The sequence below is a fragment of the Myotis lucifugus genome, unplaced genomic scaffold (genome assembly GCF_000147115.1).
Source record: "Myotis lucifugus unplaced genomic scaffold, Myoluc2.0 scaffold_46, whole genome shotgun sequence".
NCBI lineage: Eukaryota > Metazoa > Chordata > Mammalia > Chiroptera > Vespertilionidae > Myotis > Myotis lucifugus.
Window position 1 is genome coordinate 185744 of NW_005871094.1, and position 13235 is coordinate 198978.

Consider the following 13235-nt stretch of genomic DNA (forward strand, 5'->3'; position numbering starts at 1 on the left):
TAAGACATTTATACATAACTCTTAATATTATAGAAAGAATGAAGTAACAATGTTTCAATTGCAAGCATTTTTCAACTGGGAAAACGTAAAATATTTATTTTCCTGGAAACCATGTGCTGTACATAACTTTTTAAAACTTTTTTTTTTTTTTTACTTTTGGAAACATCTGCTGTTTGTAAGTATATTCCATATAGTCCTTTCTTTCTCTGTCAATTCTTATTATTTTCAGTTTTACACCATAGAAAAAATACAATGTGCTCTGTCACCCACTTAGCACCAGTTAGAGGTGTTCTATTCTTCTTTACTGATGCTGAAGGTTTCCATCTACGCTCTGCCAAATATGTGTCCCCATAGTTCTGTAACATTTAAAAAATGTGTGCTTAATGGTTAGGTCAGGCCCATGTTATATCATGATTTAGTGAAGAGAATTATACCTCAGGGGCTGAGGAGTCCCAGGCGAAGATGTGGTACATTTTGATCACCAAAAAGTAAAACTAATGAATTATTTATTGCAGGTGCAATGTGGATAAGTTTGAGAATTAAAAACTCCAGATGGGATAGCAGTCCCAGGCAAGTTCCCACACATCTGTGAGTTTCACATCCAGAAATGCAACCAAATTCTCATAGTAAAGGTCAAATACATTTCCCCTTGTGCTTCTGGCTGGGAGAAGGGAGGAGTATCCTGTTCTTAATAAGGCATCATCTCAAAAGAAACTTATTTCATTAGAGCCTAACGTTTCACCAGGGTTAACAGACCTGGGGGAAGGAAAGTACCCAACTCCAGTCCCCTCTATCCCACCTAAGGGGGAGAATAGATGGAGAGCATTTGTGAATGTCATAGCTCAGGGCACAGCCTCACTAAAAGTCTGAGACCAAATTATAGGACTATAGATAGTTAGTTTCCCCCCCCCCCCCCACACACACACATCAATGGGGCTCCTGTGTGATAACAGGATTACAGCAGAAAGAACTGGAAGTCTCAGACTTTACTTAAAAAGAAATAGTTAGGGAACCAAAAGACAACAGGTGAAGCACAATCAAGGACACAAAGAAATGTTAGCATCATGTGTTTCGCAAGGAACACAGTTTATCTTTACTTGGTGAGAGATAACTCTTCTTTCCTGGAGAATGCAGGTAATTAATGTAAGAATTTCAATATCACCACCTTACAACTCCCATTAAATAATTTAGGTAAATATCACAGTGGTTGGGAAAGCCTCTACATCCAAGTACAGTAGGCAACAAGATACTTTGCACCATGTCAAACTATCCATCAAGGAGAGAAACATGCCCTTACATCAGTGTTATCAGGCAATTACCACCTTAGTGGATCAATCGATCTTCGTATGTCCTAATAACACCACCACCTGCCATTTCTTGCCTACTGATAAGATGACATGAATAAGTCATCCCTCATTAAAAAATATGTTTTTATTGATTTCAAAGAGAGGAAACGAAAGGGAGAGAGGGATAGAAACATCAATAATGAGAATCATTGTTTGGCTGCCTCTTGCACGCCCCTTACTGGGGACGGAGCCTGCAACCCGGGCATGTACACTGATCAGGAATAGAACCATGACCTCCTAGTTCATGGACAATGCTCAACCTCTGAGCAATACCGGTTGGGCAGTCATCACTTTTTCGGGCACTCTTGTCCAATAAGTTTAACTTGAATCTAACCAAATCTTTTGACCCACCTTCAGTTTACAGGTTGTAAAATTACCATGACTATATATTATGGGTGATTCTGATACTGTTGTAATGAACAAGTTATTTCTAGCAGAAAAGGGCCCTGGTCAGTGTTTCTCAGTGGTTAGAGTGTCACTAAAGGTTAGAGTGAACCTAAAGGGTTGTGTTTCAATTCTGGTCAAGGGCACATACTTGGGTTGCAGGTTCTCTGCCCTTGTTGGGGCGCATGCAGGAGGCAACCAATTGATGTGGCTCTTTCACATCAGTGTTTCTCTCTCTCCTCTCTCCTCCATCCCCTTCCCTTCCTCTCTCTCTAAAGTCAATGGAAAAAATATCTTCCAATGAGGAATAACAACAACAAAATAACAAGAAAAGAACTAAGGGAAGGTCAGATATTATAGGCATTTCATTTGGGCAGGTTTGCCAGGAAGCTACAACTTTACACTCCCTAGGGATCCAACCCAAGGGAGATAGATACATGCCCAGTAAAGCTGGGGGTGACATGGGGAAGGTGCTTACTGTCAGACACACTTGAGAACAAAGGTCATTGTCCAGAATAGGCTTGGCCACTACAAGGGTGTGAAATTTGGGATATTTAATCCCCTGAACAAAGGAGTTCACTCTCTTGTGCTTTTACTGCTCTTGGGACGTGTGTGACTCTGGGTTTGTGGGGCTCCCCTTGTGTTTGCCATGCGGACCCAACATACAATGGACTAATGGACTGCAACTAGCCTGATACTGAACTGGACCAGGCTCCAACATGGAAAGGAAACACTGAACACTGGTTTTGTTTCTGGCTCTACTGAAACCCCAGCTACACTTCTTCTATGACTGGACTAAGAAATGGGACTTTTGGAAACCCAGTTCCACGCAAATAAAAATCACTCTCATGTGAGTCTCAGAAAATTCTTTTTCTTAAGATATTGTAAGGACTGTACCCCCAGCACCCAGTGGGGAAAAAGACCCTCTACTTCATCAGATAACAATTCTATAGGCTGGCCTTGTCTCTTCATAAAGTGAATGCTATGAAATAAAAAAAAAAGATAGGAGAAATGAGACTAAAAACGCATGATTAATAAATACAATATGTGAATGTTGATTGGATCCCGACTTAAAAAAGAAACTATGAAAGATAGTTTGGAAAACTGCAAACATTTGAATATTAATTAGATGTTTGGAAATTATTGATAACTTTTTTAGATGGCATTGTAGTTCCACTGGTTTGTGGCAGTGAAAAAAGAAACCTCTGTGTAAAAAATAACTTTTAAATTCAGGTTAGCAAGTAACAAAATTTATATAATTCTAATGTATAAAGTAATTATTATTTTTTTAAATATATTTTATTGCTTTTTTACAGAGAGGAAGGGAGAGGGATAGAGAGTCAGAAACATCCATGAGAGAGAAACATTGATCAGCTGCCTCCCGCACCCCCCCCCCCCCAAGGCTCCCTCAACCAAGGTATATGACCTTGACCGGATTAGAACCCGGGACCTTTCAGTCTGCAGGTGGATGCTCTATCCACTGAGCTGAATGGTTAGGGCCACCATCATTCTTTTAATATTGTTTCTGTAGAGGATGACTTGTAAATTCTCATGGAGTTACTGATAAATAGCCCTTATGCTGAAAGGATTCTAGGAGCTAACCTCAAAGGATGTGGGCTCCAGCCTGCAGGCATAGTGGCTCTAGGAGATTTGCTAAACCGTCCAGGAAAAAACAGATTATGAGGAAAAACAGACCATCATGTGACCAGCTTTGAGATGGTTATCAGAGCAGACTGCTGACTGGAATGTAGCACCCTTAATGAGAGCCCACAAGCCCTTCAGGTTTCCTTCCTTCTGCCCTCCCCCTTCTCCCCCCCATCCTAAAAGCCCTGCATGTACTGAGATGTTAAGATGGTCTTTGTGGTGAGAGTCCCCATCTTCTCAAGCTTCCAGGTCCTGAAGTAAGCTGGTTTCCTTCCATCAGATCCTATTTCTTTCAAGAGGCAGGCAGCGAACCTGGATTCAATATTAGTATTTAATTGTACCTTTCGTCCTCCTTTAGGTAATCTCTGGCCTCCACCACCCTCTCTGTGATGCAGTGCTGACTGCATCCTAAGGGGAGGGCCCTACACTGGCCTGAGGCAAATGGTGGCTTGGGATATTGATTTTGGGCTGTTTACTAGGAAACAAGACTCAGAAAGAACCTTGGACGTTTCCTTCTTTTCTGTTGAAGAGATTCAGAGAAACCGACCTCATGGCTTTAATTATGGTAAACTAGAGGCTTCCAGGAGGTGCCTGCTGGCTAAGTACCCACTGTTTCGGAGTCACTCAGCGAGGATTTCCCTGCCATGTGCGTCAGCTCTTCTCACTTGTGGAATCCAATACTTCATTTCCCCTTTTTTCCTCCTTTGTCCAAAATGTCATACCTACTGGTGCCTCACTGTCTTGGGGATATTACAGATTTATCATGTCTATGTGATTTCCCAATACACATGTATTAAACTTTGATTTTCTCCTACTAATTTATTTCTGTTAATTTAGTTATTAGCCCAGCTAGAAGAACTTAGAAGGTGGGAGAAAACTATTATTATTTTTTACGCTGCACAATTGGAAGTCTTGAGGAATTTTCAAGATCTATTATTAAGCGAGAAAAACAAAATTTAGGAAAGTAAACACACACACACACACACACACACACACACACACACACACACACGGTGACCAATTTTCCTTAGATGCATGCGTATCTGTATAAAGTTAAATGAGCATAAAGAAAAGTGTGGAAAGATACTTCCCAAGCTATTAATTAATGCAGTTAACTTGTGTTGGAGGCAAAAAACGGCACCAGTTGTTACCTCTGATTGGACCTCGGTTCAGCAATCTCAGATCTTGAGTTCTGGCTAAGAGAAGGATTCAGAGCCCAGACTCAAATCATAGAGAAAGTTTATTTAGAAAATCGCAGAGGTAGGGAAAATGAGACAGCTAGGAGTGAGCTCAGGAAACAGGTTACAGGGGCAAAAGATGGGTCCTTGAAGCTTAGGAGAAAGAAAGCAAAGTACACTTTAAGACTCCAGCAGGAGTGCTCTAGAGAGTGAGAACGCACTGGGTGCTTGGTGGGAGGGGTTTTTCTGGAGGTCTCTGGGAAGGATCTTTATAGAATATTCATCAGCTTTCGGGTGTGTCCTTGTGGTCTCCACTGATTGGTCAGTGCCAGGTCAGGGGGCCATTTGTCAATGCAGCTGTCCTGATGTCAGTCATGACATCACTTGTCCGGTTTTATTGCTTTTTGGAGCCTGCAGCTTTGAAACACAACTGAGGTCTAGATGTACTTGATGAACCCATTGTCATGAGGGTTTAACGCTTAAGGGCTGATCTCTGACTTCCTTGTTTTGGTCCCCCTCTAAGAGGGCGGAGGGTCTAACTCACATAACTAGCAAAATGCCAAAGGAGAAAAAGGCCGAGAAAGGTCTGAACCACATAACCAGAGATGTGAAAGGTCAAGGTTCCAAACTACATGAGCAGTGATATGCTAGGGGAGGAGAGTTCACTCTGGGGCCCAAGGCTTTCCACCCTGGTGACCTTCTGTACCTGGCCTGTTGTCCTTGCTCTGCTCTTGTTTGTCTAACTGCCTACTGTGCTTTGTATGAAATGAGAGCATGAGAAAAAAGCAATGAAAAAAAACTTCGCAAAAAATGATTCAGGTTAGCCATAGCATGTGTAATATTTTAATTCTCTGGGGGGCTAAGAAAAAATAACAGTTTTCCTCAGACCTTCTAAGTTCTTTTAGCTGGGCTAATAATAAAATTTCAGAGACAGATTGACAGGAGAAAATTAAAATTGTAATACATTTGCATAGGGAATTCACATCGACATGAATATCCCAAAGACAGTGAAGCAACATTGGGTATATAAGACATTATGGTCAAGGGAGAAAAAGCGGGGGATGAAGGGGCGAGTGTGGGGAGACTGTGAGAATGGGCAGTTTACAGGAGTTGAGGAAGAGCAGAATAAATTTAGCAGGAAAGTTCTTTCTAGGCAACTGAGAAACAAGGGACACAGGGTTACCTAAGGGCCCTGTGTACTGCTGGGGTGAAGATTCTTAAGGTGATTAAGCCAAGGCTCCTTTCCTGAAGCGGGTTTTTCTGTCTAAATCTCTTGGGCAGGACAAGCAGGGAGGGCTAAAGGTTCTTTCTGAGTCTTTTCTTTCTTAATAAGCAGCTTGAAATCAATATCCCAAAAAGCAGCTTTCAGGTAGAAAATCTTGGTTCCCTTCTGTCCCACTTGTATAAATTATATATTCTGTGTGGCTGCTTGTCTCTGTGTGTATATATGTACTTAGTGGATAAAAAGGGGCCACATACTCAACCTGAGAAGCTAGGGCAGGCCAGCATGATGGCCCTACCAACTCAGAGACCAAAGCCATGCAGGATGCTCTGAACATAGAAATTCCTAACTAAGAGCAAATCTTGGTGGGTAGTCACAACCTAGGCCTGTAACTTTCTTGACAAAGACCAATCTTTATGAGACCACAGAAACCCTCATTGTTATCTTGTTTCCTACACACCATCCCTATGTGTTATAAATGTTAATTGTTAGCTATCCAGTATCCACCAATGTAAAAGAAGTTGTATCTCTCCATTTCACTCCTTATTCAGTCCTATAGACTTCCCAGCTTTGCTTTCTCCCGCCCCCTTAATCTACCACTAATGGATTTCATGAAACCCTCTTTACATCTCCTCCTTTGATTCTAATGTATAAAATAACCTGTAAAACTGCCATTCTCCAGAACATTTTCTCAATCTGTTGAGATTTTGCTTCCTGGCAATTGTCAGTTTGGTTCAAATAAACTCATATATATGTTCTCCAGGTTTGGACATTTCTTACATCAACACATATGTACACATACTAGTAAATCTGTGTATATATAAATATAGGTTTTCCCATATGTTTTCTGCCTTTTATATTATGGTTAGACATCGCTCACACTAAAGTGATAAAATTATTTTATCCTTATTTTCTCGGGGGGGATGTTTTATTTCATTTTACACTTATATTTTTAGTCCATCTGGAGTTTATTTCCATATAAGTTGTAAGGTGTGTGTTTTTTTGGGGGGGGGGGGTGTAATAAAATATTATTTTTGAACAACTAGCCAGCCAGTAGACTGTGAAAATAAAATGTCCTCTAATGTTTTAAAAGAAATGGTAGTGTGTTAACAGGCTCGGTTAGTGGCACATTAGTGCGAGCATGGACTTAGAATGTGACTGTGGCACCCAAAGGGGGTAGTTCAAGCTCTTCTGCAGGCAGCAATGGTAGAACAGGGCCAGTGGCCTGTCTGTGCCTGCAGCTGCTCCAAACCATGGCAATAACTGCTGTTCACAGTGGCTCTGTAATTTCTGAATTTGCCAAGATGGGAAGAAGTTTACAGATTTTTATTAGATTTTCAAAGAATAGCCCTCTCCCTTGGCTTGCACAATCCCCTCTCTTAGAAATCTGGAGACACAGAGACACGCTTCCTTGACTGCAGAGTGGCACCACCCAGGACCTATCTCAGGGGCCAGTCTCCATGAACAAGCAGCGTATCTGAAGTGAAGGCGCTTGTGCCTCCCAACACCTCTAGCTCACTGTCTTCCCAGGTGGACTTCTCAGAAGTGGGCAGCAGCTGCCCTCACCCTACCCTTTGTTTGATTCTTTTTTTTTCTTTCATAGATTTTATTTCCCTCCTATAAGTATGTGCATTTCATGAGCTTATCCCAGGGAGAGGAACATTGAAAGTGACTCTCTAATGGGAGCATTTCAGACATTGTGGTACCAGCTTTTGGTAGGATCTTCTGACTCCTCAGATCCAGTGAAAGAATGGGTTCTTCATGGAGAATCAGAAAGGCAGGTGAGGAGACACGGCCATCTCTCTTCACAATCAGCAGAGTGGTGGTGAGGAGCCTGTACCCTGAATTTAAGAATTTGACTTCAGTGATTATGGGGCTCACAAATCCAAACTCTGTAGGGCAGTTCTACAGGCTAGAAATTCAGGAAGAGTTGATGTTGCAGTCTTGAGTGTGAATTTTGCCAGGCATTGGGTTGACATGCAGGTAGGGTTTTGCCTAAAAGTGGGTGCCAGGGCCCTTAGGGCCCCACATGAGTGACCACAGACCACATCTTCCCAACAGAAGTCAGAGCCATCTTCCAGCTCTCTGAAGTCCTTAACATCAAAGCCTCCTCCATGACCATCCTATCTGGTTTGGCTCAGAGGACAGAGCGCCAGCCTGCGGCCTGAAGGGAACCAGGTTTGATTTCTCAAGGGCACTTACCTCTGTTGCAGGATCCTTCCCATCTGGGCCCTGATCAGGGCACGTGCAAGAGTCAGCCAATTGATGTGTTTCTCTCACAAATTTATTTCTGTCTTATCTTCCTGGTACAAGTACTCTTTCTAATAGAAATTTACTTTATAAATACAGATTTCTCCTACAAATGGAGAAATTTGTACTTTTTATACAATTAAGGGGAAGTTAAGAGCATTTCTCGAGTCTGATGGTTTTGATTGCCTTCAGCTCAAACTAACCCACATACCAAAGTGGCATATTTTGGGGTGGCATGTTTTTAACTCATCTAATAGTAATAATAAGCTTTTCCTTATTGCAAAATTATCTCTACTTCTCAGCATATAAAGAAATACATTCTACATATATTAAAGAAGTAGCTATAACACTTTAAAAATCTTAGAAGAAACTGATAATATTTTAATGATCCTGGGGGAGGGGGGGGCAGAGAAGCCTTCTGAAGTATGACACAAGACCCAGAATCAAAAAAAGAAAAGATTGAGAGATTTAATTAGGTAAAAGCAAAACACTGCAGTATGACAAAAGGTATCAGAAAAATGTTATTAAAAAGCAACAATCAAGCAGAAAATATTGGCAACATAAAAAAATCAGAAAATAACTGCTTCCCATTGCACTAATTAAATTATAACAGAGACAATGCTTCTTAATCACTTAGAGGGTATATCTATTTGTCATCTATCTTAATATCTTCATTTTCCCTCATTTAGTAACATAACTTGTATCCATTTCCATATTCTTAAGTATGTTTCTGGAATGTAATTGTTAGCACCCCACAGAGTTCCACTGTGCGGAGTGGGGTATGCGAGTTGCAGTTGCTGCAGTGGCATTGCTTTGGAAGAAGTAAGCTGTACAGTTTCTCAGTGACCCTTCCCCATCCTTCCTCCACTCTGTGACACTAGCTCCTTGACATTGGACAAATATTTATGAAGTGGTGGAACCAAATTATTAGCCTACGTGGTATACTGGTGTCTTTTGATCTAGTACTGCTTACTTCTCTTAGTTCAGTTTTATCAAAACCTTTCTTCTTTTTCTTCTTTTTAAAGCAGATGGAAAAACATGCCATAATATAAAACCAGTAAATGTGTGAAAACTTTATGACTGATTTTCTCAAATAAGCAGCTTTCACAATAAATATATATGTCATCACTCTTGGCAATAGATATTTTCATAAAAGAACAGGAAACTAAGTTTGACATGTAATCAAATGTACTAACTCCCGTCTTCTGATACCTTTACATAATACTTCAATTTACAGAGATTACCTGAAAAAAATAATTTTAAGAGTAGTTTCTTATTTATAGATTTTGTAAAAGTGTTTTTTATTATAGCAAACATTAAAATGTATTAAACAAATAAAATGAATTAAAATTATTTTATTTGAGTTTATTTCAAATAATTTTTTCAAATAAAATGTTAAAATTTTTACATTTGTAACATGTTAATTGAAAAACAATGAGGTTGATTTAATGAAATTAAAATGCATTATAAAACAATATTTTAACATTTTCATAAGTTTATGACATAGTAATAAATTCTTGTGATTAAAAAGTAATTTTCTCTGCAGAGGTTCCTCTTGTCTATCCTTCATGATTTTTACATTGCATATACAATCTGAACTCTACTTTTCATGTGAAATAAAGTAATGCATTTTAACAGAGTTTTAATTCTGTGAAAAGGATCGTTCATCTAAAGAATGCACATTTAGATGTGGCCCCTCTAACAAATAGTCAGAAATAACATGTGCTAAAATAGATGTGTTTATAAATGAGTCCTTGTTCAGAACAGAACCTTTTTCGAATTTAGCGAAGACGTTTGGATAACATTACTCATTTCAGCTCTCTTCCCAATGGCAAAGAGAATGGCTTTGGGCAGCTCCGTTTGTCATATACTGCCAACCACCAGAGGCAATGCCTGACAGTTAGGAAATCTCATTGCTTTTGACTCAGAAAAGGAAAGGCATACTTTCCAGTTTATAAATATTTGGCTTATTATTACATGGGAAACAGAAAACAGATTTTGTGAGGAGATATTATGTCAAATACATTCTTAGGTTGGTGAACAGACATCTTCTGTCTACAGATCAGTGATAGTTATAGCAGACCTCTCTTAGGTACAGGCAGCTATTAAGGTCATTGCATCTACAACTAATTCAAGCATTGACTTGGGCAATTGCATTTGTTCTTAACCTTAGTCCAGAGAGGAATCACTCACTCCATCATGAATTTTCCTCCAATGAAGTCTAGCCTCCCTGGAGAAAGCCTGCCGTGGAAAGGGTGGCCTTCTCAAACATCACTGCATAGAGACTGCTTTGTACAGACATGATCATTGATGCGCAACAAATAAAATTAATGCAACTAACCCAAATTATTATTTATTTCTTGCACTGGAATTCCCTTCCCAGAAGTAGAAACCCTAATTCTATGAAGAATGAGAAGTACACCATTTCAAAGCAAAACTCACAATGTACACAAAGCATTGCTTTAGCTAAAAGATGGCAGCTGCAGAGGGGAAATGATAGCTAGTTGCCATGGTTACCAAGGCTCTGATTCAGGCACCATATGCCCCCTGGTGTTCTCAGCCTGAAAAAGCAGGTCTGTGGTGTCCTAGTGTGGAGATGGAGGGTTTTTTGTTTGTTTGTGGTGTGGGGTTTTTTTGGCTTTTTTTTTCTTTATTGATTAAGGTATTAAATATGTGTCCTTATCAGCCCATTGCCCCCCGACCCCCCCACACTCATGTTGTCACCCCCCTGGTGTCTGTGTCCATTGGTTAGGCTTATATGCATGCATGTAAGTCCTTTGGTTGATCTCTCCCCCTTACCCCCGCCCTCCCTTACCTTCCCTCTTAGGTTAGACGGTCTGATTGATGCTTCATAGTTCCCCAGGGGAGCAGTACTGGCCTTAGGTGTGAGACAGTATTTGTACTATTTTACCTGGTGATAGAAAGAAGATTATGGAACTACAGCCTTATTAGTTGGGGAAAGGAAACAGACACCTTTCTCCCCTTTTAAAAATTATTATTTTTCTCCATAGAAACACTGCTATATGAGCATTCATTCTCAAAGATCATTCTTTATCCTGCTTCTAGTCAAATTTGCTACCCAAATATGTTAGGTCATGCAATATTACAATAGCAACAAACTCAAAATGTTGGGTACAGTGATTCAGAATTTTATATTATACCAATGCTCAGGCATCCAGAATCTTTAGTACCCTTATCTCCCTCTAAAAGTACTATATGGCAAGTAACAGCAGTATGACTTTATTTTAATATTGAATTGTGTCCAAATTTAAATAGATATTACAAATCTATACTAATTTTTATACTGTTCCACAACGGAAGATAGAGATTCTGGGCACTTGCCTTGGGATCCTTGAGAATGTTCATAGTCATTTGGTTGTTGTCATTATGCAGAGGTAAGTAAATATACAGCATATTGTATATGATAATATCATAAAAATTTTAGCCCTTACTGTATTTTGGGGGACTCCATGTTTGATTTTTATATTTATGGTAAAGATACCAATGAGGTTTACATATTGCTGGTGATTCAACTTTGAAATAAACACTTTATGTTAACTTTCTCTCCAGTTTTGAGAAATATTAAAAAATGATGACTGATTTCATACTAATGATTTTGTCATTCAAAATTATAGTATATGTTATTTTGCTGTCATTTTTAACAGTGCTGAGAAAAATAATTATCCACATTAAATAAATAAGCTGGTTAAAATATATGAAAATAATTGTTACCCTTGACAACTATTCTAGTATTGTGTCACAAGTTTTAATATTGTGCAGTTAAAAATAAATCTGATCTAGAGATTTCTATAATACAGGATGGGGCAAAATAGGTTTACAGTTGTGAGTACACAAAACAGAGTTTATTCTTGTATTATTATTTAATAATTGTTTTTTTAAATATATTTTATTGATTTTTTACAGAGAGGAAAAGAGAGAGATAGAGAGTTAGAAACATCGATGAGAGAAACATCGATCAGCTGCCCCCTGCACATCTCCCACTGGGGATGTGCCTGCAACCCAGGTACATGCCCTTGACCGGAATCGAACCTAGGACCCTTCAGTCCGCAGGCCGACGCTCTATCCACTGAGCCAAACCGGTTTCGGCTGTTTTATTATTTTTCATACAAGCAACTGTAAACCTACTTTTAGCCCACACTGTATTTAGTATTTTTAATTTTGGTGTTCATCAAGACAGTTTCATTGTCCTAATAATTGACTTTGTAATAAGTAAATGTTACAAATTTGAATCTGTAAACTGCATTATGTCCATTGATATTTCTCTTATATATTGGGGGTCCCAAATGCAATTTTTTTTGCCAAATGGGTTCTGGTGCTAAAAACAAGTCTGAGAATCACAGACTTGATAACGTCAGGCCCCTAGTCAAATACCTTTTTGAAGAGAATTGACACGGTCTCAGTAGACAGATCAATTGAAGGAATTTCAAGGTAATTTAGCCTCCCTTCTGATCCAGGTAGAAGTACCAGTAGTTTTAATCACCCCCAAAAGAAAATCCATTAGGATTCACTTCCCATTTCCCCCAATCTCCCAACCACCAACGTACTTTCTGTCTTTGTGAATTTGCCAATTCTGGCTATTTCCTATACTAGTAAATGGAATCACATAATATATGGTCTTTTGGGAGTAGCTTCTAAGCATAATGTTTTTGTTTTTAAATACATCTTTATTGATTTCAGAGAGGAAGGGAAGGGGAGAAAGAGATAGAAACATCAATGATGAGAGAGAATCATTGATTGACTGCCTCCTCAAGCCCACAATCCGGGCATGTGCCCTGACTAGGAATAGAAACGTGACCTCCTGGTTCATAGGTTGATGCTCAACCACTGAGCTACTCCAGCTGGGCACTTTAAGTCTTCTAAAAAGGAGCCTAAATGGGTTAGTTTTCCATTAAATGCAACAAGTTAAGATTATGACATTAGGAATAAGCACATTTTAATTTATTCAAGAAAGACTTGCCCTGCCTGGTGTGGCTTGATTGGAGTGTTGTTCCATGTACTGAAGGGTCTTGGTTGTACTCCTGGTCAGGGCACATATCCAGGTTGCAGATTCCATCCCTGGTCAGGACGCATGTGGGAAGCAACTGATAGATGTTTCTTTCTCACATCCATGTTTCTCTCTCACATCCATCTCTCTCTCTCTCTCTCTCTCTCTCTCTCTCTCTCTCTCTCTCAAAAAAGAAAGGCTTGTGT